Raw genomic sequence first — 24,924 nt, forward strand, 5'->3', positions numbered from 1 at the left:
CCGTCTTAGAATCGATTTGCATGACCCTTTCCCGACCAATTGGACCCCCAGGAGCTCGCAAAACGCAGCGAAAAGTGCGTGGGACCAACAGGAGAGAAACTACGGAGGAAAAAGCACCTGCTGAAAAGTGTCAAAAATACAGGTTCTCGTTTTTTGGCTGTAACTTCTGATGCGTTGATCGCAGCGTCCTGGGACTGCGCCCAATCGATTTCTCTCGCAAAATTACGTCGGATTAGTGGCAGAAAGAATTTATTCCAGCACTTTTCAAAATCGCGAAAATTTTCGCCAAAAATACAAAGGGGTTAACCTTCCTTTTTTTTTGACCGAAAAATTTTCCGTCTTAGAATCGATTTGCATGACCCTTTCCCGACCAATTGGACCCCCAGGAGCTCGCAAAACGCAGCGAAAAGTGCGTGGGACCAACAGGAGAGAAACTACGGAGGAAAAAGCACCTGCTGAAAAGTGTCAAAAATACAGGTTCTCGTTTTTTGGCTGTAACTTCTGATGCGTTGATCGCAGCGTCCTGGGACTGCGCCCAATCGATTTCTCTCGCAAAATTACGTCGGATTAGTGGCAGAAAGAATTTATTCCAGCACTTTTCAAAATCGCGAAAATTTTCGCCAAAAATACAAAGGGGTTAACCTTCCTTTTTTTTTGACCGGAAAATTTTCCGTCTTAGAATCGATTTGTATGACCCTTTCCCGACCAATTGGACCCCCAGGAGCTCAGAAAACGCAGCGAAAAGTGCGTGGGACCAACAGGAGAGAAACTACGGAGGAAAAAGCACCTGCTGAAAAGTGTCAAAAATACAGGTTCTCGTTTTTTGGCTGTAACTTCTGATGCGTTGATCGCAGCGTCCTGGGACTGCGCCCAATCGATTTCTCTCGCAAAATTACGTCGGATTAGTGTCAGAAAGAATTTATTCCAGCACTTTTCAAATTCGCGAAAATTTTCGCCAAAAATACAAAGGGGTTAACCTTCCTTTTTTTTTGACCGAAAAATTTTCCGTCTTAGGATCGATTTGTATGACCCTTTCCCGACCAATTGGACCCCCAGGAGCTCAGAAAACGCAGCGAAAAGTGCGTGGGACCAACAGGAGAGAAACTACGGAGGAAAAAGCACCTGCTGAAAAGTGTCAAAAATACAGGTTCTCGTTTTTTGGCTGTAACTTCTGATGCGTTGATCGCAGCGTCCTGGGACTGCGCCCAATCGATTTCTCTCGCAAAATCACGTCGGATTAGTGTCAGAAAGAATTCATTCCAGCACTTTTCAAAATCGCGAAAATTTTCGCCAAAAATACAAAGGGGTTAACCTTCCTTTTTTTTTGACCGAAAAATTTTCCGTCTTAGAATCGATTTGTATGACCCTTTCCCGACCAATTGGACCCCCAGGAGCTCAGAAAACGCAGCGAAAAGTGCGTGGGACCAACAGGAGAGAAACTACGGAGGAAAAAGCACCTGCTGAAAAGTGTCAAAAATACAGGTTCTCGTTTTTTGGCTGTAACTTCTGATGCGTTGATCGCAGCGTCCTGGGACTGCGCCCAATCGATTTCTCTCGCAAAATTACGTCGGATTAGTGTCAGAAAGAATTCATTCCAGCACTTTTCAAAATCGCGAAAATTTTCGCCAAAAATACAAACCTTCCTTTTTTTTTGACCGAAAAATTTTCCGTCTCAGAATCGATTTGTATGACCCTTTCCCGACCAATTGGACCCCCAGGAACTCAGAAAACGCAGCGAAAAGTGCGTGGGACCAACAGGAGAGAAACTACGGAGGAAAAAGCACCTGCTGAAAAGTGTCAAAAATACGGGTTCTCGCTTTTTGGCTGTAACTTCTGATGCGTTGATCGCAGCGTCCTGGGACTGCGCCCAATCGATTTCTCTCGCGAAATTACGTCGGATTAGTGTCGGAAAGAATTTATTCCAGCACTTTTCAAAATCGCGAAAATTTTCGCTAAAAATACAAAGGGGTTAACCTTCCTTTTTTTTTGACCGAAAAATTTTCCGTCCTAGAATCGATTTGTATGACCCTTTCCCGACCAATTGGACCCCCAGGAACTCAGAAAACGCAGCGAAAAGTGCGTGGGACCAACAGGAGAGAAACTACGGAGGAAAAAGCACCTGCTGAAAAGTGTCGAAAATACAGGTTCTCGCTTTTTGGCTGTAACTTCTAATGCGTTGATCGCAGCGTCCTGGGACTGCGCCCAATCGATTTCTCTCGCAAAATTACGTCGGATTAGTGTCAGAAAGAATTTATTCCACCACTTTTCAAAATCGCGAAAATTTTCGCCAAAAATACAAAGGGTTAACCTTCCTTTTTTTTTGACCGGAAAATTTTCCGTCTTAGAATCGATTTGTATGACCCTCTCCCGACCAATTGGACCCCCAGGAACTCAGAAAACGCGGCGAAAAGTGCGTGGGACCAACAGGAGAGAAACTACGGAGGAAAAAGCACCTGCTGAAAAGTGTCGAAAATACAGGTTCTCGTTTTTTGGCTGTAACTTCTGATGCGTTGATCGCAGCGTCCTGGGACTGCGCCCAATCGATATCTCTCGCAAAATTACGTCGGATTAGTGTCAGAAAGAATTTATTCCACCACTTTTCAAAATCGCGAAAATTTCCGCCAAAAATACAAAGGGGTTAACCTTCCTTTTTTTTTGACCGAAAAATTTTCCGTCTTAGAATCGATTTGTATGACCCTTTCCCGACCAATCGGACCCCCAGGAACTCAGAAAACGCAGCGAAAAGTGCGTGGGACCAACAGGAGAGAAACTACGGAGGAAAAAGCACCTGCTGAAAAGTGTCAAAAATACAGGTTCTCGTTTTTTGGCTGTAACTTCTGATGCGTTGATCGCAGCGTCCTGGGACTGCGCCCAATCGATTTCTCTCGCGAAATTACGTCGGATTAGTGTCAGAAATAATTTATTCCAGCACTTTTCAAAATCGCGAAAATTTTCGCTAAAAATACAAAGGGGTTAACCTTCCTTTTTTTTTGACCGAAAAATTTTCCGTCTTAGAATCGATTTGTATGACCCTTTCCCGACCAATTGGACCCCCAGGAACTCAGAAAACGCAGCGAAAAGTGCGTGGGAGCAACAGGAGAGAAACTACGGAGGAAAAAGCACCTGCTGAAAAGTGTCAAAAATACAGGTTCTCGTTTTTTGGCTGTAACTTCTGATGCGTTGATCGCAGCGTCCTGGGACTGCGCCCAATCGATTTCTCTCGCAAAATGACGTCGGATTAGCGTCAGAAAGAATTTATTTCAGCACTTTCCAAAATCGCGAAAATTTTCGCCAAAAATACAAAGGGGTTAACCTTCCTTTTTTTTTGACCGAAAAATTTTCCGTCTTAGAATCGATTTGTATGACCCTCTCCCGACCAATTGGACCCCCAGGAACTCAGAAAACGCGGCGAAAAGTGCGTGGGACCAACAGGAGAGAAACTACGGAGGAAAAAGCACCTGCTGAAAAGTGTCGAAAATACAGGTTCTCGTTTTTTGGCTGTAACTTCTGATGCGTTGATCGCAGCGTCCTGGGACTGCGCCCAATCGATATCTCTCGCAAAATTACGTCGGATTAGTGTCAGAAAGAATTTATTCCAGCACTTTTCAAAATCGCGAAAATTTTCGCTAAAAATACAAAGGGGTTAACCTTCCTTTTTTTTTGACCGAAAAATTTTCCGTCTTAGAATCGATTTGTATGACCCTTTCCCGACCAATTGGACCCCCAGGAACTCAGAAAACGCAGCGAAAAGTGCGTGGGACCAACAGGAGAGAAACTACGGAGGAAAAAGCACCTGCTGAAAAGTGTCAAAAATACGGGTTCTCGCTTTTTGGCTGTAACTTCTGATGCGTTGATCGCAGCGTCCTGGGACTGCGCCCAATCGATTTCTCTCGCGAAATTACGTCGGATTAGTGTCAGAAAGAATTTATTCCAGCACTTTTCAAAATCGCGAAAATTTTCGCTAAAAATACAATACCTTCCTTTTTTTTTGACCGAAAAATTTTCCGTCTTAGAATCGATTTGTATGACCCTTTCCCGACCAATTGGACCCCCAGGAACTCAGAAAACGCAGCGAAAAGTGCGTGGGACCAACAGGAGGGAAACTACGGAGGAAAAAGCACCTGCTGAAAAGTGTCAAAAATACAGGTTCTCGCTTTTTGGCTGTAACTTCTAATGCGTTGATCGCAGCGTCCTGGGACTGCGCCCAATCGATTTCTCTCGCGAAATTACGTCGGATTAGTGTCAGAAAGAATTTATTCCAGCACTTTTCAAAATCGCGAAAATTTTCGCTAAAAATACAAAGGGGTTAACCTTCCATTTTTTTTGACCGAAAAATTTTCCGTCTTAGAATCGATTTGTATGACCCTATCCCGACCAATTGGACCCCCAGGAACTCAGAAAACGCAGCGGAAAGAGTGTGACACCAGCAGGAAAGAAACGACGACGAAAAGATCACCAGCTGAAAAATATGAAAAACTCAGGTTCCGGTTTTCTGCCTGTAACTTTTGACCGGTTGCTCGCAGCGTATTGGTACTGCGCTCAATTTCATTGCATCCGAAAAAATACATTGACACAGTGCATCAAAGAATTTCCTTCCGCACTCTTCGAAATCGCAAAAATTTCGAATACAAGATCCAAAGTTGTGATCCTCACTTTTTCTTCTAGCGTGAAACCTTTCGTCTGAGAATCAATTTATATTTCCTGTTCCTGCCTTATCGGACCCACAGTAATTCGAAGAAGACATCTGTTGCAGAAAAACATCAACAGCTCAGGAAATTCAAAGAAAACACGGAGAATATAGTTTTTCTATGTATTTAATCCAGGTCGTATGAAATAGTGACAATACAATATCATACATATTCTGCAGCGTTCAGTCGCACATGGTCTGTGTACAAGCCAAAACTTAAGCTACGTTCAAATTTAACTGTAGGCAGTATTGCTTAAGAAAATATACGTTTCACACCTTTCATCTAGTATTAATATAAGATATATTATGTTAATCATATTTCTGCACTACCTTCTGTCTCCCACTTTAATATCATTGGCAACGTATTAAATTACCACACACTGATAATTGAATACTTGTTCGAAAACTAAGGCATATTGAATAAACTGATCTTGAACTGATTGTGAGACCGAAACTTTGTACCTCACAACTTCATATTTTTCTTATACCTCTTCGGAAACCGTGTGCAAATTATATTCGTTTCAGCTCAAACTTTCCATACGTTGTTCGCAATGAGTTGAGACTGCGCGCAATCGATTCCTCTCGCACAATTATGTCGATTTAGTTCCGCAACAAATGGATCCCTGCAGTATTTGAAATCGACCAATTTCCGATCGACAAAATCTAAAGGGGTTAACGTGCCTTCTTTTCGAGTTTTCTAAATTAGATGAGTTTTTATATCCAAATTGTTTTATCGGACCCCGATTAGACCAATTGGTCCTTGTGGAACTCAAAATAAGACGTCTAAAACATCGAAGAATCAACTCCTGAGGAAATATGAAGGGCTTCCGTCGAGTTCCGGCTGCTACTCTTGATCCGGTGCTCGCAGCTTATTTGGACTGCGCGTAATCGATTCCTCCTGCAAAATCACGCCGATATAGTGCATCAAAGAATTATTTAAATACTTTTTTAAAGTCGTTAAAATTTGGACGACAAAATCCAAAGGGGTAGCCTAACTTTTTCGTGATCTTTGATGCAAAAAAACTTTATTGCCAGTATCACTGTCGAATAGGTCCGATGTTTTAATAGACCACTTGGAATCTAAGTAAGCAACTATGACAATTTATTTTTTATTGCAAAATTTCAATGATTCATCTAATGCATTAAACAATCAAATTTCGCATTACCTTAAACTATGCCGGTTTCTGCACAGGTCGAAAGAAGTTTGCCCGTGTCTCTTGTTGTATCTAGTTTTGTGCCTCAACAGCGTCCTGTAACAGAATTAATCAAGCGGTTATTTATTTTTATTCTTTGGCTAATTTCAACACAAAATTTCTGGAATGAGGAGCAAAACGTCATGTTTTACCAATTGCATACATACTATTACATCATTTCTGTTTCATTCACCAAGAACTTTCGTAGTATCGAGGAAATTTTTTAGCTCTATAATGCGAATTGATTTCAGTAATAGACTCACGATCAGCACAGGCACCCAGCTATGATATTCGGAAATCTATGGGCCATCAATTTATAGCGCATCTGCCTAGTTTTACGTTATGTTCTTAATTTTTCTATTCAGCGTGACGTACTTGTATTTCTTAAGATATAGTTCACCCGCCTAATATAAGTATTCTTATACTCGTGGATAGAATCCTCATTTTCGTTTCTAAGATTGCTTCCATCCAGTTTTTTATGTCTGCTGTTTCGAACGTGGTTTGATTTTTCCTTCCGTTACGGTACCTTCTTCTATCCTCAAATCGTTCCGGTAATAGAAGCAATCTTCAATCAATTATCAATCTTCGCTCTTTTAATTTATTTCCACAAAAAAGTGTCGCAGCTATCCTCCTCGCTATTGTTCTTCTCGAATCAATCGTAAGGATCGGCCGATTTTAACTAACTTGCGCCTCGGAAAATTTGTACATTTATCCATGTGTATCAGTAGAGATATCAAGCCCGAGTAAATTCTCGATGGTGAAAATAATGGGGAAAAATTATAAACCTGAAAAACAGGATAAGCCAGAAGGCATCTTATCCCCATAGCGTAAACCGAAGGCAATCCCATAAAATGAAAACTTTCAACCCCCCCGCTCTGCGAAAGATATTCGTTCGGGTACCAATTTGGCGCTGCTACTCGTTGTGCATTCGGCTTAAACCAGCCCAAACTACGTATATCCCCGCGAGTTACATGGCGCGGAAATACACAGCGATAGCTTCTAACCCATTTACCTAAATATCTTCAGTCACCCTGCCGGCGTCTCCTCCTCTCGCTCTATCCGCCACCCATGCGAGTCCGCGATTCTATCCTCGTTGAGGCGCAGATAGCGGTGCACAGATCCACGGAAACGGTAACCCTACTCCCAGCACAATCGAGTAGCTAGTCCGCAACGTGCCGGCGGGAACCGCGCGAGTGATTTTACGACTACCACTAGCTGCGGAAGCCGAACGTATGGCAGAAGCAACGTAAATTCCGTTAGGTATACCGGCGGGAGGGAGGGGGGTGTTTTGTCGCCCTGCGGGGTTGATCGCGGCCGCGGAATCGCCGCGTCTGAAGAAGAGAACTTCCGCGAATGAGAATAAGGGGCTTTATTTTTAAGCTCCAGCAAGGTCTGAGAGCCCCCGGGGCTTTAGTGGCGTCATAAAACGCGAGTACATAAATGAACCGAGTCAATATAACGGCGCAGTCAGAGGTTTAACTTTCCCTCTTCATGCCCTCGTCCTCCGCCTTCTTAAAATTTACTTCTTTCGAATGACCCAACCGCGGGTAAAGACCACAAGCAATTCAGTGGCGGCCGCAGGTGCATCCGCTGGTGCCTTCCAACCCCGTAAGACGGAAGCGCGGGTGGACGCAGGTATAAGATTAAGCAAATCGCTGTTTCTCCCCGGTCAATGGTTCGGAAGCTCCCTGGCGGCCTGGGCTGGGAATGTAAGCAGGTTACGCGGCGTCTAGATACTAAGGGGGTAGTGATACAATTAGATGTGATCTTAGCGCCATAACTCAGGGCTAATCTCGGGGTCTGCGGGGTCCAGAGGTCCTGGGGGTCCGGGATTCGGCGGATCTAGTGCGGCCTGCGGGGTCCCGGGTTCGGCCCCGGTCGCCCTTCCGGACGAGCGCGACTTACTTCATTATTCATCCCATTCCGCGGCGGTTATCTAACCGCCACCCCGGATGCTCCTGAACCGCGTGAGACGCCCACAGCCAGTCGGGGCTGCCTGGCGCCGATTCGACGGTGTGAATTTGATGGAAAGATTACCCGTATCTCGGCCTCTCCATCTAGGCCGTTCTCTCCGAAGGTGTCGACACCACGCGTGATCACCGGACGCCAGGAAATACGTCGATAATAACCACCGAACACGTTTCCCGGTCACGCTCAACGCGCGATGGCTCATTTTCTACCGTCTTAGTACCTGCAGCCGTTATCTCGAGACTCGAGGAGAACACTCCAAAATCCGCTATGGTTTCCTTAGGCTCGAGTCTCCGCCCGGCACGGTACGAACCTGTCTCGTCTACCGGGTGCGTACATCGCTACGTAGTCGTGTATCCTTTCCAAGATTAGCAATTGCCAAATTTCAGAACACAGTCCAGTCCAAGTTCTGTGGACGAAACAGCATCGTTCGTCATCGTCACACGAGCTAGCCACAATTGCTGGTTATAGGTATTCTCAAGTTACAGTTGCGTTTTCCATTTACACTAGTAAAAGAACGTAAAGACTCGAATTTCAGAAGACGGAGGTGTCGGGTGACGGAGTACGAGGGTTTTCAATCAGGTCACCGGGTACACCCTGTCCGGGATAATATTAGTAAGTTTTGGTCGCGAAGGTGGTGAGGACTAGAGCTAGCTAGAGAAGCATTAGAGGATGATCACTGAGCGCTGAGCACGGGGCACTAATCAAGACGCATGATTATAGGCCCCAGCGCACCCCGGAGTACCCCGTGGTGTTCCGCACCTCCATTCCGAAAGTCCTAGGAGCTGGAGGTTAGGATACCGGGAGAAGATAGTAGATTACAAGGAAAGACGGACGGGAGACGTTCCGCGTTTGCTTGGTTCCCATTCTACGACGATGGGCTCGTCATTTCCGGAACTGAGAAGAACAAGGAGCCGGAACACCTTCTCGCTTCCGCCTTAAAGACAGTTTAAAAAACTATCCGGCAACTGGAGCTCAACCCTCGTCTCATGTCGGCGCGACAACTCGACCATTATCCGTTTACCGCTGGTCATGAGAGCGTAATACGCTAACCCAAATAGCGAGAATATGGGTCAATATTATGTATACGGTCGCACTGTACGTTCACACTGCAGCACAATCACCGGCAGACAATCGCGCGTAATAACGTTAACGCCTGTCGTAATAGTCGCAGTTAATCCGTGGTCACGCAGGACACGTAGTGACAATTACCCAATCGCATTATCAAACTTTGAGTGGATGAACTGGATGCTTGGGAGGATCACGTCTGGAGTTATTTCTTGTTTTTTTTTTTTTCCATAATGGATTTTAACAAGCAGCTGATGATTTTTCAATCCAGTAACAAGTGTCGGAAGCGAGGATGCCAGTCGCGATTAAGTGTCGCGTGGCATTCTAATTTCGTGGTAATGTAACCAGTCTATTTGAGGTTGCGTTAAGCAAGTTAGCATAACCCCAACGTATCGCGTTAAATTATGCTCGGTGCTATAACGGTTTCCACACGCGAGACTCCGTACGAACGGAGTAAGTGCGTGGAAGCGGGTTAATTTGCCTTGATGAACGTTGCTGCAGGCTCGCCGTCTGGTACACGCTGAAATCATTCCTTATTCCCCGCATACCTAAGTGGATACCTCTTTGCCCGTTGATCATTTTTGTACGATCTTCTGCTCCAGGTGAGTGTCGTCCAGTGACCAATGCATGTGCGCACACTATCGATCAACAAGTGAGTAATCGCTCACTCACCTTTTCCTCTTTCTTGCTATTTTAGAAATGGAGTAGAGTGCAATTGCCTCACGAGCTAAGCAGTTCGACGAAGCGCGATCGGAAGGAATAAAATTCCGCTCTTTTGATATTCCGGTAAACGAAGCATCGGATTTTCACGGTGCACGTTCCGCGGCGATGCTTGTGAATTTCCATAACGAAGAGAAGGTAGACTCGAGCGCAGGAAACCGCTAAATGCAGCCGCCCGATATCAAAATTATCTAAGCATCCATAGACGGGAATTAGGCAAACACGGTTCGCATATAGACCGAGCGTAATATAAGTCTGCCATTCCTCCGGAGCACTTTGCACGTGTGGATGATCCTCCCTATCTCGTCAGCCCTGCCAACCCGAGACTGGCTCGTTTCCCTCGGGTTAGTGGAGAGGTCAAGCGAAGAAACTAATATTCACCGCTCTCTAATCTTCGACGGTATTCCTCGCTTTTCGCTCATCCACATTTACGCCAAAGGACGATGGGGGGTGAGGGACGAGTGAGCGGAGTCGACGAAGGGTTCGAGGATTCTGCACTCAGCTTGGAATATATTGAAAGTTGGCCTCCCCGTTAGACGTCAGAAGCACACCTATGTGTGTTTGCTTTTATTCAAATTGTAAGTTAGTGCCGGTGAGACTCTGACGTTTCGGCTTTTAGCGAATGGAAAGAAATGTTTCCGCTAAATGGTGTGATCCCGCATGGAAATGAACACGTCGAGTCACCCTGTCTTCAATATCGGGGCGAAGAGGCTCGAGAACGATTCGCTAGCGACTACGAACTCCTTCTTACCGAGTCTTTTCTCGAATTTAAAATCAGATTCACCCTACGTGTGTGCGATTCCAGCGTCCATCTTCACGTTTTTACAGAACTTACAGAGAATTCAGCATTTTTCAAAGCTTAATACAAAAACAACAGACTGATCTGGTAACTCAAACTATTTTGTTTTTTATTTTGCTGAAATTGCTTATCATCAAGCTTCAAGGAAATATACAAAATACGACAAGTATTGTTTTTACCTTGACGAAAATTTGGTCGAAGCGGTAGGATGGCTACCCTTATGTGTTGGAACGTCTTGGTAGAGTTTTTTTTTCTCGTCGTTTGTTTTCTGCAGAACAGAAGGTACAAGAGAAAGTTCAGTGAAACAGCGCTACAGACACGGTACGAAACAATAAAGGTTTATGAAAGACTTAGGCCTGGTTTTGGAATGATAATCGGTTTATCCTATTCATTCATTACCGTAAAGCGGAAGTTCTTCACCGAAGCACTTCGTTCTCCGAACGTTAATCCTATCTCGGGTAACAATTGAAGTCATACTTTCAGACCGGTATTCGTAAAGGAGATGGAGAAGTTTTTTTAAACGAGATTTCCGAAGGATTTTTCCGACGTACGACGTCCTCGAGTAAGTTTCACACACTCCGTGGATGCACGCATAGGGGAAAGGGAGATGGTGGCCTGCAGGAGTGTATCAGTTCGCTCGGTGAAACGGAGCGCGGAAAGAGAAGAGAATCCACATTTGCATACTCGTCAGCTGTGCTTCCTTCAACTTTTCCGTGACACCCCCGAAACTCCGAGTTCCCCTGCACTCCCGACTACACACCCAGAGAGCAGCTAGCCTGAGTCTCGCATACGCTTAAAGGGAGGTGGCGGGTAGGTAGGAACCGAGGGAAAACTGGCGGCGGCGTAGGAAGAGAAAAGCAGCCGCGTGTATTTCTAGCTTCGTGATTCATAATTGCAAATTTCCCAGCTTTATTTATGCAGGCGGCCCCGGCAACCGGCGCGAGCAAATACACCTCTGGTTTCCTAAGGCCCGTACGCGGTATATGCGCCGCCCTTAGGTTCCTTAGAGAATTTGATATATGGGATAGCGCACCTTCTGGGAATTATATCCGACTTGTATTAATTTATATTATTTTACCTCCGAGGCTACGCATCACGGCCAGGCTAGGCTGCAGGCGCGGTTTCTAACGGAGGCACACGGGCAAAGATCGCGACTATAACCGTCTCGTAAATCACCTCGAAAATAATCGTCGACATCGCGGGCAAGTATAAACGTGTACAGACATCGTCGTCACACCGTAGTCGTAAACTCCCAGCTTTGTGCCCGTGAAAGCCTCTTTTATTATATTTCGACAAAGCGCGAGCATCGAGAAGAGATTAGGAGATCCGCCCACCGCCTCGCTCCTTTCCGCGGCCTCCTATCGAGTTATGAAAATCTTCCCCCTCTCACCTGCACCCTCGACACAGTCGACTCACGTCCCGTGCGAGGCCATACATTTTCACTTTGGCACACATGTCGTCCTCGGCGACAGCGACCCCCTGCAGGCCAAGGGGCGAGGACTACGCATCCGTACACATCCCACCCCCGATACACAAAGCACCACCTTGAGCCTCTTTAGCTGAGAAATGGAAATACAATGATGCGTCTCTCGTTATGCATAATGCAACGATTTGAACGACGAATATTATACGGTAACGCTCTCGCCGCCGTACCCAGCACACGCGACTTTTTCAAACCTGCGTAATAAAGTGCCGAAAGTGGAATAAAAATCTTCTAACCTCTTCGTCGTCTTGCTTATTTCCTTTCGAACAGACGGAAACTGGGTTGAATTTTATCACCGCGATACCAGTCTCTACTTTTCTTCGTACAAACACCCATATCGGGCTGACGATGAACTCGAATCTTCTTCTTCACTCGTAATTCGAGCCATTTTACTACGAAAATACCGTGTTTCCAGTTAGTTCCGCTAATCGGCGAGCAGCAGAGGAAGTAAGTAGTTACTTTGACCGTCGGTAAAATATGGATAAAAAAACGCGAATCGCGACTCGTTGGCGAGATTCAACTTTGCTTTTTTTTTCACCCCTTTTGCCGCAGGACGCGGCGACGCTGGGCCCATAATCACGTTTGTTTTATAGCCCGTTACGCCGTCAGATATTTTAACTAATTGTATAATTGCTTTGAAACAACCCCCTCAGCAGCTCGACTCCCCAGCATCCCACCCACCGAGAGGCATTCATCCTGCAGGAGAGGCTGGCAGTCCTTTCTCCTTGACTCTTTCGTAAAAAGGGTTGCTCCGCAAAGTGACGCCGCGGTTACGTTTTAAGCACGTCGTAAACAGGGCCGTTTCTTCGCGGGAGGTCAATTATAGTTGCGCGTTGGGGGGTCGCCTTCCTTTTTCTTTAATTCACCCTTCCCCTCCTTTTTACTAAGGTTGTTTTTTTTTTTTTTTCTTTTATTCTGCTTTCCCCGTCATGGGTTTCAGCGCTCTCTTTAGCTTTTTCCACGTCTCAAACCCCCCCCCCCCCCCTCCAGACGCACGCGGGACTTCCGTGCGTATATAAGACTGCGGAATGGGATCTCGGGGTGGTGGTAAATCGGGAAGGGATCCCCACCCCGAGACGGGAACGGGGCTCGTTCGCTTCATCAAATATTTGCTCAATCACCGCAAAGACATTTCACTAACTCGGCTACTATGGATCGGCCTTGTCTCCTTCCTGGTTAGACGCTATCCTTACGCGGTATTCCGTGCCCGAGGAAGGGTTTTGCATGAAAAGTCACCATTGACATAAATCTCATGAATATATTCCCGTCCGCTCGATCGGGGGACGAGACGGGTTAAAATCGCAACAAAAGACCCACTCGCTTTGCCTCTTTCGCCGCTAGTTTGCGAAAATTTTTTATTTTTTTATTCCTTTTATTTTTTTTTTTTAATTTTGCAAATCACGCCTGCTCCGAGGGGTGGACCGGTTATTATACGGTGACAGAGTCAGCCGATCCGTCGCGCGATTATAAATCAGCTCGACCCGCTTAACGCCCAACGATTTCAAGGAGTTTAATCTAACGGGGAACATATTCCTTTGATTGTACGAATGGAACCGCGGCTTTTGACGACCGCTAAAATGGCTCCCTTCTATCTCCCTGCCTGCAAGGAGCGGGAATCTTATCACTAAGCGCACCACTTAATTCCATTCCCAGGATCAAACGCGGACCCGTAACGCAGCCAGCCCGCGTCACCCGAAAGGATTGCTTCTGCGAACAAAAGGTATATATGCCGAGTTCACGCAGACGTGTAGAATGTTCGATTCCGAAGTACCTGCGGCGTTTAATTAAAATCTCTTCTTCGACTATCCTAGATTTTTTCAGCCTGGTTCCGTAACAACTTAACAATTTACTACTTGTTTCTCTTTCCTCTTTCTTCGCTTGTCTTTCAGCGGATATGTTTCTCTTTTTAACTTTTCGACCGCGTTCGTTTCGGACCGACTGGGTGAGACGGTAAAAAAAAAAAAAAGAACAAACGGCGTTTTGCGACAAAGGCTTAATTAGAGAAGGTTTTTCGGTCCCTCCCCTGCAGCCTTCGGAAAATCACGCTACGTGCGACCTGCCGAGAGGACGAGGAGATCGAGAGAGGATACTGAGAAGGGCGAATAAGAGCGGGACTTCTGAGCTCTGCGGGTGGGAATTAGCGCGGCTGAATTGATCAAAGCTGTTTAACGTAGCGCCTTATTAAAAGAGAAGAGAGAGAGAGACGAGAGAGAAGGGAATAGAAAAAAAAGAACATAAAAAAAAAGAATAATCCATAATCGCATTCGAGCCCGAAGCCGCCAAGTTTTTAAGACTCTCTCACACCGCGTTAAGTGCTTTTGCTGGTACAAATCTCTGTACCAAACTCGAGCATACAATACATCATAGTAGAGGTATAAATATAAACTCGCACATTGTATACCAAATTGTACAAAATATCTCTCAGAGACTATGTCTAGAAATAAATTTGCATTTTTACAAATTATAAAAACCTGTCAAACTTCCGTATCTTTCGCCATTTCACAAAATTCTCCGCTTATAGATTGAACGTCTTATATTAAATCCAAGCCGGATAAACTCAGGCTGCGTAACGTTCGCCGAAAAATATTCGTTGTAGGCGGTGCAACTGAGGCAGTTAAATGCACAACCAGTTTTGTTTTTGTTTTTTCGAGTGTCAGTGAAACGTGAGCGTTGCAGCCGAATAAAGTCTCGGATATTAAGATCCGTGGAGGGTGAGAACGACAAAAAAAAACGATGAAAGTGAAAGAGGAGGAGAAGAGATGTCGGTGATAATGCGTCACCGAGTCACAGAGCGTCTTTAGGACTCTTCATTTGTATTTTAATTAGTGTCGTTATGCTAATTATTCGCCGTTACTTCTTGTTCTCCTTTTTTGTATTCCTATTGCTTCGCCTGCGCCGTCGTTCCTTCTTACAACAGATGGTCCTGCTACTGAGAGATCGCGATGATTTGCCGCGCATTTTCAAGCAAATTGGTTAGACAAACCGAACAATGCCGCAGCCCTTGACTTACACTGATTCATGAACCCCTGAGAGACGTTGAACCGTGAACCGACACCCTGGTGACGTTGAAAAGAGATGCGGATCCTGAGAGGAATAGAAATGTGAAATTTTACCGACTGTCACGAAGGGGTGTAAAGCCATCTTCATTGACTATATTTTCGTCTTACGAACGAAAATTTGAAAAGAAAACTGGGAAGTTGAATCAAAGTCGAGTTATACGTGATCAGAGAAATCTGTTGACGATCCGTTTCCGGAACTGATTTCTCTGTGTTTTTTCATCCCCTACGCGTTATTTTTCCGCCTTCGGTATTCCCGCGGTGTGAAAAAGTAAAAATAAAAGAAAATCGCCGGGGAGGAGAAGAATAAACTTTTGGTTAGAGTCGCGCGAACTTCTTTAATAATGCAACTCTTTATATTCACGGTCGTTTTTAAACAAGCTCGGGGCTCAAGATTAGGCGAGAGAGCAGTTGATATCCGGACGTAGGTACGAAGCGAGAGAAGAGAGCCGGGAAAGTGGAGGGCCAAATATGCCGCTACAGTTACGATCTTTCTTAATTATCACGATTGCCATTGTGTTGCCACTGCGCTAAATGTAGAGCCCCTCCACGACAATAACAAGCGCGTAGTCATGAATTGCTAATCTTGCATAACTGCGCGTATAACCGCGCGTCCCGACGCGACGCCCCTGCAACGCCAAAAGGACCTTTGTCGTCGTCGCGACGCTTCGCGGCTATTTTTCAAAGGAAAACCCCGAGAAGTTGCAGCCGGGGGCTTCGAGCACTTTTAAAAAAACAATTATGCCAGGCCCGAATGATTCCCTGCGCCAGTTGCTCGAACGTCGACTCGACCCTGATCCTGGAGGAAGGATTTCGAAGGAGAGCGGGGCGGAAAGCAGAGGACAACGGCATCCCAATCATATTTATGGGTTCGACCGGCTCTTCCCGATTTGCGGGATCGCATTTCGCTTGGCGTGTCTCACGTGAACCGCGGATTACGTGGCCAAATAGAATACTTTACGATACGGACTTTATATAGATAGAACTCGCTCCTCGATCCTCCCGCCCCTTTTCCGATCCACCTATACAGGGTGTCCCCTAAGTTTCGTCGCGATTAGCCAGAGATCCGAAAAACTTAGAATCCCGTTTTATCTCTATACGCGGGACATCGTATCGGCCAATTGACAAACGAGTCCTGAGAAAAGGGACATCTCGTTAAACACGAATCCTGTGACGAGCGATCGCTTTACGGCGTTTCGTCGAGATCGGTTGACGGCAAATTACTCGCCCTGATTCGAAGGATACAGACAAGAGTACGCACGCTCTTTCGACCGTACCAACCATGCGGACATCCTGTATAGCTGCAGGATAGTCGGTAGGACGAAATGAGGAGCCTGGCATAATCTCAGCGCAATCGTCCGTGTAGCAAGGCAACGGCGCTGTGACTGGATTGACATCGCGATGCTCCGAAGGTATAATAACCATTCGGTTTCATCCAACTCAGCGATTTTCCTTCCTGATGCAATCTAATCGCGTGATGGGGTTGCTAGATTCGAAAAAAAACCACACACACACACACACATACACGCGCATTCTCATTGACGATTCGCGGTTTTATTTGTCAATTCGTGGTTTCCTTCTGGTCCACTTGAAACTAGTTTATCCGTTTGTGAATTCAGTCAAAGGTATAAAGCTGTACGGTATTTTGTGGGAAACATTTCAATTGAACGAATCAATTTTACTCTCAAATAATAACACAGTCGATGAATAACTTTTCGTTTCGAATAATTTAGCCCTTGATAACACAGATCTGTAATCAAAAAACTGCAAGTTTTTTTTTTTTTTTCTCACACCGTTTCTTATAGATTTTGATTCACCGAACCTGGAAAAAATAGTCAAAAAATTCGAACACGCATCGCAAAAATAAATGGGTGTGCAGATTACCTCCTGATTCGTTGATTTCTAAACACAACTGATTCACGATCGAGAGGCAAATTGATAGGGGTTAGAAATCAGCCTTCCGTGCATATATTTATGCGTTAATCCGGTCGAACGACGAATGCTTAAGTATATATATACATATATAGGTACGTATCTGCCGAGTCCTCCCGACTCGACTCAACTCGCGGATCCTTTCCTCTCCTCTCTTTCGGTTGACACTTAATTTCCGTTATTCGTACGTAGCGGTGGGTGGTGGCACCCGTTTTATGCCTCCTCTCGACGCACCCTCTCACCATCTCTTAGTTACCCAGCCGCCACTCCGGGTGCCTGGCAATTGCGTCGAGCCTCCACCGGCGGCACGTCCTTAGACGGCAGACAACAAACCGAAACACCCCCTCGGCGAGAGAGTCTCGAAAGGCGAATGAGCGAGTGAACGCCCCGGAATGAAATGATATCAAAAACACGAGTGTAAGCAACGCGCCACGCGCTTCGCCGACGTCGTTGCTCCGATAGGCACCCGCTCTACGTCGACAACGTCAGCGGATGAATTTCCCGATCCGCGTCTCTTTGTCAACCGACTGTACTCCCCATTGTCGCCGAAGCCGAGGAGGACCGGGGCGTTGGTTAACCCGGCTCAATACCAGCGGATTATCATTCGCCCCCGAATCCACCCCGCAAAGGGTGATCTCGAAAAAGCGCAAAGAATTCGAGAAGAAAATTGCGGGAAATCTGTTCACCCTACGATTAATTCGTTCGAGGTTTGGACTCCCAGTGATCTTTGTCCGGCTCGTATTTATAACAACCTTGCTACAGAGATATGTATGTGGAAAGTAAAATCCGCGATTTCGCATAAATCGGCGCCTCGAGGCGATTTCTTGGACCGATCGGATGTGCGCTGAGCCATTGTGTGGAGCTCGCGGAGGTCAGCCAGACGTCTAAGGGAAGGAAAGTCCGGCGTCGAGTCGTCCTAGCGGTCCGGGGGCTTCTCCTCCTGCTTCTTCGCATTCAAATCCCTCGCATCAATATTTTATTGCGAGCACTCCTCATGTAAATTCCTACAGATTTTACGACAATGTAATCCCCGGGACGCCTCGCCAGCTCCGTCTACGTCGCCTCGCCTCTCCGCACCTCCTTATACCACCACCACCACCGCCCCGATATACGTAGGGGGAGATTTTTATCTCCAAGACTCGACGCGACGCGGACCTCAGCCTAGGTCATGCTCCGAGGATCACCGTTCGCGGCTTCGCCCCAACCCTCGACTCCGGATTAACGTCGATTCTATACTTTTTATCGCGCGGAAAATATTCGACGTCGCAGGTGGAGGAACGGCGAGAAATCGGATGACGGTGCTTCTTTTTCGCAACACGATTTGATCAAACCGGAACACTTGTATTCGTTCCTAATTTCTTTGGATCACCATCGCGATACCCCAGTTTTGTCTGATTTACAACGTTGGAGTGAATTCCTAAAGACCGCATGCTTCGTCGTCCGCTTGAATTTAATGCGCAGCTGTTTGCCAGGGCGACCCATGCAGTCCTTAGGAATTCACTCCGTACATCATCTGGCTATAATCCGAGCTGGCAGACCTGTGTCCTGCGGTAAATATTCAACGTCAGTGACACGAGGACCCGAGGAATCAAATGATCGTGTATACCCAATTCCTCACGATCTGAGAAACCGGAAGACTTCTTTTGGTTCGAGATTCTTCGTCTTAGCGGGGTTATCATACCTATTCCGTCACATCCGCAGATTATAGTCCTGCCATTTACACTTCGGGGAATACAGTCGGGCAATATGCATACGGCCATTCCGCGGCGGGCTGTTAAGCAGTTAGCGTTATAGCTGCTGGATGGCCCGGTGCGAAATGTTGGATAGGTGGAGGAGGTACGGTGGTGCAAACTGCATATCGGGCGCTCTCCTCATCGGCGTCTGAATCTCCTGCCAGCTGGCAGGTTGCCGCACCGCACTTTTACCCTCACCGTTGCGTTCGTTGGTTCGTTGGTTGGGTTCGGCGCGATAGCTACCCCTTCGAGGTCCGGAGGCCCGCGAAACCTCTCGCGAAATATTAATTAACGTTATTAACACCCCACCTTCGAACTACGGTAGCGTTCGCCCGCTAGCTCGCTGCTCTCGCGAAGTGAGCGGGTGCCTCTCCAAGGGAAAAAACCCATTATCGTAAATCATCGTTTTCCAATAACGCTGCCAGGCCTCTTTGCCTTCGCCCCGTGCTTCCATCCGTCCTTCCCTCCTTTTTTTTCCATTCCCTTTCTTCCTTTCTTTTCCCTCTCCTCCTCATCCTCCTCCGGGCTCACTGCTGTACTCGTACCTACTAAATATGGGCCAGCATCGGGCCACCGGGTGAGCCGCCGGAGCGCCGGGCTTATGGCAGGCATATTTAATATTTAAAGCTCATCTGTTTTTTACTCCCTTTTTTTTCCTCCTCTTTAACCGACGGTGAAGCAGCCGGTATTTCATTCGTTTGTTCGCCCCCCTTCGCCTCCAGCCCCCATCCACCCCCGACGGCCGATGTACTAGTGCCCGATCTTGCCCCAAACCCCCCAATCCCACCCTCGCCCTGCTGGAGGCAGTCCCTTCGATTTACGAGCTTTACGCGTATACGCTTTACACGCAACTTGGAAAACTTTTCAAAATAATCTCTTCGCGCCACTCTCGCTTGTTTTTAAATCATTTTGATATTTTCTTTTTTTTTAGAAGAAACAACTCAGCGTCTAGATCCAGCCGCGATCATTTCATTTGACACAAGTATACTGTGATACGATTTCACGAACGTTACGCATATAAAAAAAAAAAAACCAGCAGACACACGATTTTTAATAACGTAAAATTATTTCATCGCACGTCGACTGGTCAGAAGTCCGAGAAATCAACCAACCAACTTCGTAATTTCTTTTTACTTCCAACAAACCTCAGAGTGTGAACCGATTTCGTGCGGTTTCGCTGATGCATACGGCAGGAGGCAGGAAGAAACTGGAATTACCAAGTTGCTCCCGGGCACCGTGTCGGCGACCGAGCGAACGAAGAATAAACACAAGCGAAGAAAATCTTATCCAAGAAGTCGGGGGAGTACGGGAGGTTGGTATAAGAACGGTGCCGGCGGTGCTGCCAGAGTCTTTCTCTCGTTCTTGGCGGCTCAGCATCAGCATCAGCAGCAGCAGCAGCAGCAGTAGCACCAGCAGCGGGCGGATTCTCCTCTCCTTCCATAATTTGATTGTTTTAATTAAATTTCGCCGGGGAATCGCTTTACGCTGGGCACACTGCGGCGCCGGGGCCCAGGCACAATGCTAACTATGACGTAGACCGAATGAATTGGGATTGGAATGGCAAATGGGTTGCGAAGGGTGCGGCGACTCGTTCGCTTTAAGTGAAGGAAAAAAATCAAAACCCGGATACTGACGATGAAGGAACTACTCACCGCTTGGTCTACAATCCCAATGATCCACACTTCCTGTCCAAACGGTTCACCGGTTTCTTCGTTTACTTCATTCGATCGTTGACGATCTCTGTTTACTCTTCAACTACAATGATGCAAAGGAAAAATTGTCAGACATTTTATCTCAGAGTAAAATTTGTATAGGTATTTAGGCTACTCACCGCTTGGTCTACATTCCCAATGATCCACACTTCCTGTCCAAACGGTTCGCCGGTTTCTTCGTTTACTTCATTCGATCGTTGACGATCTCTGTTGACTCCTCAACTACAATGATGAAAAGGGAAAATTGTCAGTCATTTTTTCTCGAGGTGAAATTTCGAATGTATTCGTTCAGACACCATTCTGCAAACTCTTGTGAAGATACCTACAGTCTTTCATCCAGGTAGCTGAGAATTTCTGTTCTTGGACACCACGGTTAGATTGGCTGGTCCGAGTAGCGAATTAAAAACGCCCGTGGGGTGGAAGACGGTCCTCTTGGTATGCCGAAGACGGACCGTCTAAGGTCCCGGTTAGTTGGTCGGGGCTACTTAGTACTTTATATTTTGTTTGTTCCTGGTGGCATTAGCCCCTGGGGTGATTGCCGGCCGGGGATTCCGGGCGGCCATGATGCTGTTAGCACTCGCCGGCGTGCCTAGAAACCCTGATCATGCACCAGTATAGCTCTGATACGCTTCCGTCTCGCGTTTGCAGTGTACTGCGGTCCCACTGGTTCCTAAAAAAAAACACAGAAAAAATGTCAATTCGGTTAGATTCGATATTCAATTTCGCGGTAATTTGCAATCACTAATGGGCATACAACGTCGCGAGCGAAAGCTATACGTACAGAAGTGTAGGGGTAGAAACTGGCAATGAAGAGGGGGAGGGAAAGGGAGCCTTTGGCCACGAGGAACGCTGTGGTTGATGGTTGTGACGCGTAGGCAGTACATATTTCCCTAGATATTGGAATTTGTCGCGGTTACTTGGAATTATCTTCCATCGAGAACTATGCCGCTACACCGATCCAGCTCTTCTGAGGATCGTTCGAATTAGCCGTACCGTTTGCCGAAATCTCGTAGATGGTATCTCCCTTCCCTCTTTTTATTTTTTCATTCGGAAATCGCGCGAATGGAATTTTGTCGTCAAACCCTCACCACCTCTTCCCACCCCTCCGTTCAGACAAAGAAATCTTAGGCGGAAGAGGTGCTCTCGAGGTAATTATGACCGCGCACACATCTTACAATCATTCCGGGCTGTATACCGAGCTGATAAATCTGATTACACAGCCATTATCGGGCTTTACTTTGTGATTTCAAACAAAAGCTTGAAATGAGGGTTGCGGCTGGCGGTCCTCGTCCTCTCCCGCAGGACGACCCCCCGGTCGGAAGGAAGGAAGGAGGGTGGGAGGGAGGGAGGGAGGCAGGAGTCGGGGAGGCACTTCTTCCGCCTCAGTCACCGCTGAGGGGATGAAAAATTTAGATTGCATTAGTAAAGCACGGAGAGTAAAAAGAGAGAGAGACAGAGAGAGAAGAGAAGAGAAGAGAGTTGCTCGACGGATTCCTTCGCGCGTCCGCGCTAAAATTGGGTCACCCGCGGCGATTCGTGTTGCGATTTTCTCCCCGTTATTGAAAATACAAAAAAAAAAACCCCCAATCTAGGCAACGCCGGGCCCAACTATCGAAGAGTACAACCTATCGGAATGAATTATTATCCGAGATTCGCGAGCGCGTGGAAGATGAAGAGGGTCGGATGAGCGCGGGGGGAAAAAATAGCTGAGCATTGAGCGCAAACAAGGGTAGCAATTTCGCGGAGGGGGCTCAAGGAGTCGAGAGGCCGACCCTGCTGGAGCGGGTTAAGGGCTGGGAGTAGTCCGGGGGTGGGTGGCGGGATGGAGGTTAAGACCGCTTTAGAGCGGGCACACTCCCCGGCCTGTGGCGCAGTCACACGATACTTTTTAATTTAGTAAAAATGCGCATTCAACCCGCCGAGTGGCTCGCTGAAGGGGGTTGACGGGCTGCTCGACTTCAATGGAGTCACCCTCAGCCGTAACGGGGAAAGAAAATCTGGTCGAATAGGCACTGCGTTATAATATACTATACCTACCCACGTAGATACGGATACATTTACCAAGTGTAATTGACACAGATTTATAGCTCGGGAAGAAAAAATGACAATAATTTCAAATTAGAAACTGCTTGAAGATTTCTTCTTTTCTTTTTTTCCAGTGAAGTTCTCGTAATCGGAACTCACCTGCCTTGCTATTTATCGTTCGATTTGCGAGAATCACAGTAGGTGAAAACGTATGGAAACATATCAGGGCAAGAGTAGCGGATTGATTGAATGAGATGTAGCGATGAAATTTGAATCGATCGGGAGATCGCTGCTGACGAGGAGATAAAAAAGAGAAACAATTTTCGCGGTAGCGTTTTCTCACCGCACGGCCTGCAATCGGCGTTGTCTTAGTTCTCGGGTGTTCGAGGATGGAATACGGTGAAAATGGGAGCGAAAGAGAGAGGAATAGTAAGCAGGCAAGAGAGTATTTTCTTCATTTTTATCAGGTTTTCCGAGGGGATGAATATTTAAGGGGAGCGGACTTAATCTGCGCCTGGGGATTCAACAAAGACGAGTATCGCAAAGTAGCCGCCATAGGGGTGGGATGGGGTGTGGATGAGGAGTTTTAAGGCCCGGAGGCAGCGCCGTGTGTTTCCTTAAATATTTTACCCGTGTTATCGTCTATCCACCTCGAACTTTGTCTCATCGGGAAATTTCCGAGCTTGAATCGTTCCTCATTTTATTTATTTTTATTTATTTCCAAAAAACCATACAATAAACTCCTTCACAGTTTCCTTTGAGCCTCGATTTCGCTTTCCTCCCTCAATCTTCAACTCGCGTTTCACCCCGGATCTTCTCTCCCTCCGACAAAAGAAGCAGACAGTCTTTGTTACCGGATACCCATCGCCTCGTTCGCCCATCCGGTTCTGGCATTATTTTCTTTTTTTTTCTTTTTTTTTTTTTTAATCGGGTAAATAAATCGTTTGATTCAATTATCAGCGGGCCGGCGCCCCGGGAGTGCAGGGACGAAGAAAGCTTCTTTTTGCCCTGCTTAAGAGTTTCACAAGTATATATACACACGTATACCTACATATATATATGTATATATATGTATATAAAAGATAGGGGGCATGTAAGAGGCTTAAATCGGGGTTAAACGCCACCCCGGGTCTCCGCGAGTAGTCATCGCGAGCTCTGACGCCCGAACTAATTACGCTAATGGATTTTCTCCTCGGTGCTACTGTTTCGCAAATACAAAAATAATACGGGGTCCCAATTCCCGCGTCAATTTTCGCTCCGCCGATGCTGAACGACGGAATGTAAAAAAAAAAGGAGAAAAATAAAGGTAAAAATAAATTTCAAGCATAAGCAGGTATGAAACCTTACACGAGGGAAAAATCGGGTTTGCAATGGGAGTGGGCGTGGAGGAGGGGGTGAAGGTGACAGGTTTACCGATCTCTTATCGGATAGGAGAAGGGTAGAAGTAGCCAGGGGGTGAAAATATGTAAGGAAAACAGAGGGGGAAAGAAGCCGGTGTCGCACCCCCGCGCATCGAATCCGTCAAATTGGTCCCAAACGCGATAAACTCTGTACCATCGGCCCGCAGCTCGCTCAAAAGCCAGCGTCGGGGAATTGAATTTAAATGTGCCACTCTTTCGCCCACCCCATGCATCGAAACCGGTGCCTGAACTCGCCTCACTCAGACTCGTACCGACAAACAGATGGTAGATTGATTTCACTCTCTCTCTCTCTCTCCATCTCTCTTTCTCTGTCTCTCCTTCGCGGTTCGATCTCATTTTGAGTTATTAATAATATCTCCAGGAGGTTAGCATTTCCGGTGCCGCAAAGCGAGCGTAGGGGCGGGAAGGGTAGGGAAGGGCACGACGAAGCGATCGGTCCGCTTCATTTCTGTATCACTGGATATACGTGAAACCCCCCCCCCCCCTTCACCCCGCCGATCCGCGGTGGGCCCGAGTTGCACAGATGGAAATACCCTATTTATATGCAAATTCTATATTTGTCGCACAACGAAGCGAAAACGGCGGCACCGTCTTGACGAAAGAAAGATTTGCCCAACCCGCACCCTCCCCTCAACCTCTCTTCCTCCCCCCGCCATCTACCCGTAACCCTTAAAAAAAAACTTTTCAATATTTTTCAACGCTCGATCTCGCAGGGCGTAGAGAAAGTACATGCGTGAGTGGTTTAGTCGAGTTACGGAGTCGAAGGGCCTGAATTTTTGTCCGATCTTGGATACTTGAATGGCTAATTCGCACTTTTGGACCCACGCGAGAGAGGTGGGAAAATTTTTGATCTCTCACGCGGTTTGTTGGTTAATAATCCAGGAGTATGCAGGGGTATTTATTCTGGAGCCCTGGTTCGCTGTTTACATTGCATATCAAATATGCAGGTGTCGCGCAAGGAGGAAGCAAGGAAGGAAGGTACGTCGGGCTCAGGACTTACCGAGGTGCGTCGAAAACGAGGGTGATTAGACGGGTCGGAACGGCACCCGCGAGTCTCATGAGAGAGGAAAGACGCCGCGACGTCTTGGCGTACCTTGGTATAGGCAGTTTACCGAGCGGCAATATCG

General features: G+C 46.7%; 1 protein-coding gene and 1 long non-coding RNA gene across 4 annotated transcripts in view; one reads left to right on the forward strand and one right to left on the reverse strand.

The window, feature by feature from the left end:
- Positions 1-24,924, forward strand: part of LOC124305936 (uncharacterized) — a 261,707-nt gene that overhangs the window by 145,057 nt on the left and 91,726 nt on the right. The window lies entirely within an intron of this gene.
- LOC124305945 (uncharacterized) overlaps positions 4,837-24,924 on the reverse strand; it is a 120,175-nt gene continuing 100,087 nt past the window's right edge. The window contains exons 3-7 of the long non-coding RNA XR_006908480.1: positions 20,678-21,021; positions 20,471-20,573; positions 20,292-20,394; positions 5,854-5,937; positions 4,837-5,585 (exon numbers count right to left, since the gene is read on the reverse strand). This is a non-coding gene — a long non-coding RNA (uncharacterized LOC124305945). The remainder of the gene's footprint in view (positions 5,586-5,853; positions 5,938-20,291; positions 20,395-20,470; positions 20,574-20,677; positions 21,022-24,924) is intronic.

This window comes from Neodiprion virginianus, chromosome 5, assembly GCF_021901495.1.
Source record: "Neodiprion virginianus isolate iyNeoVirg1 chromosome 5, iyNeoVirg1.1, whole genome shotgun sequence".
In the NCBI taxonomy this organism is placed as follows: Eukaryota; Metazoa; Arthropoda; class Insecta; order Hymenoptera; family Diprionidae; genus Neodiprion; species Neodiprion virginianus.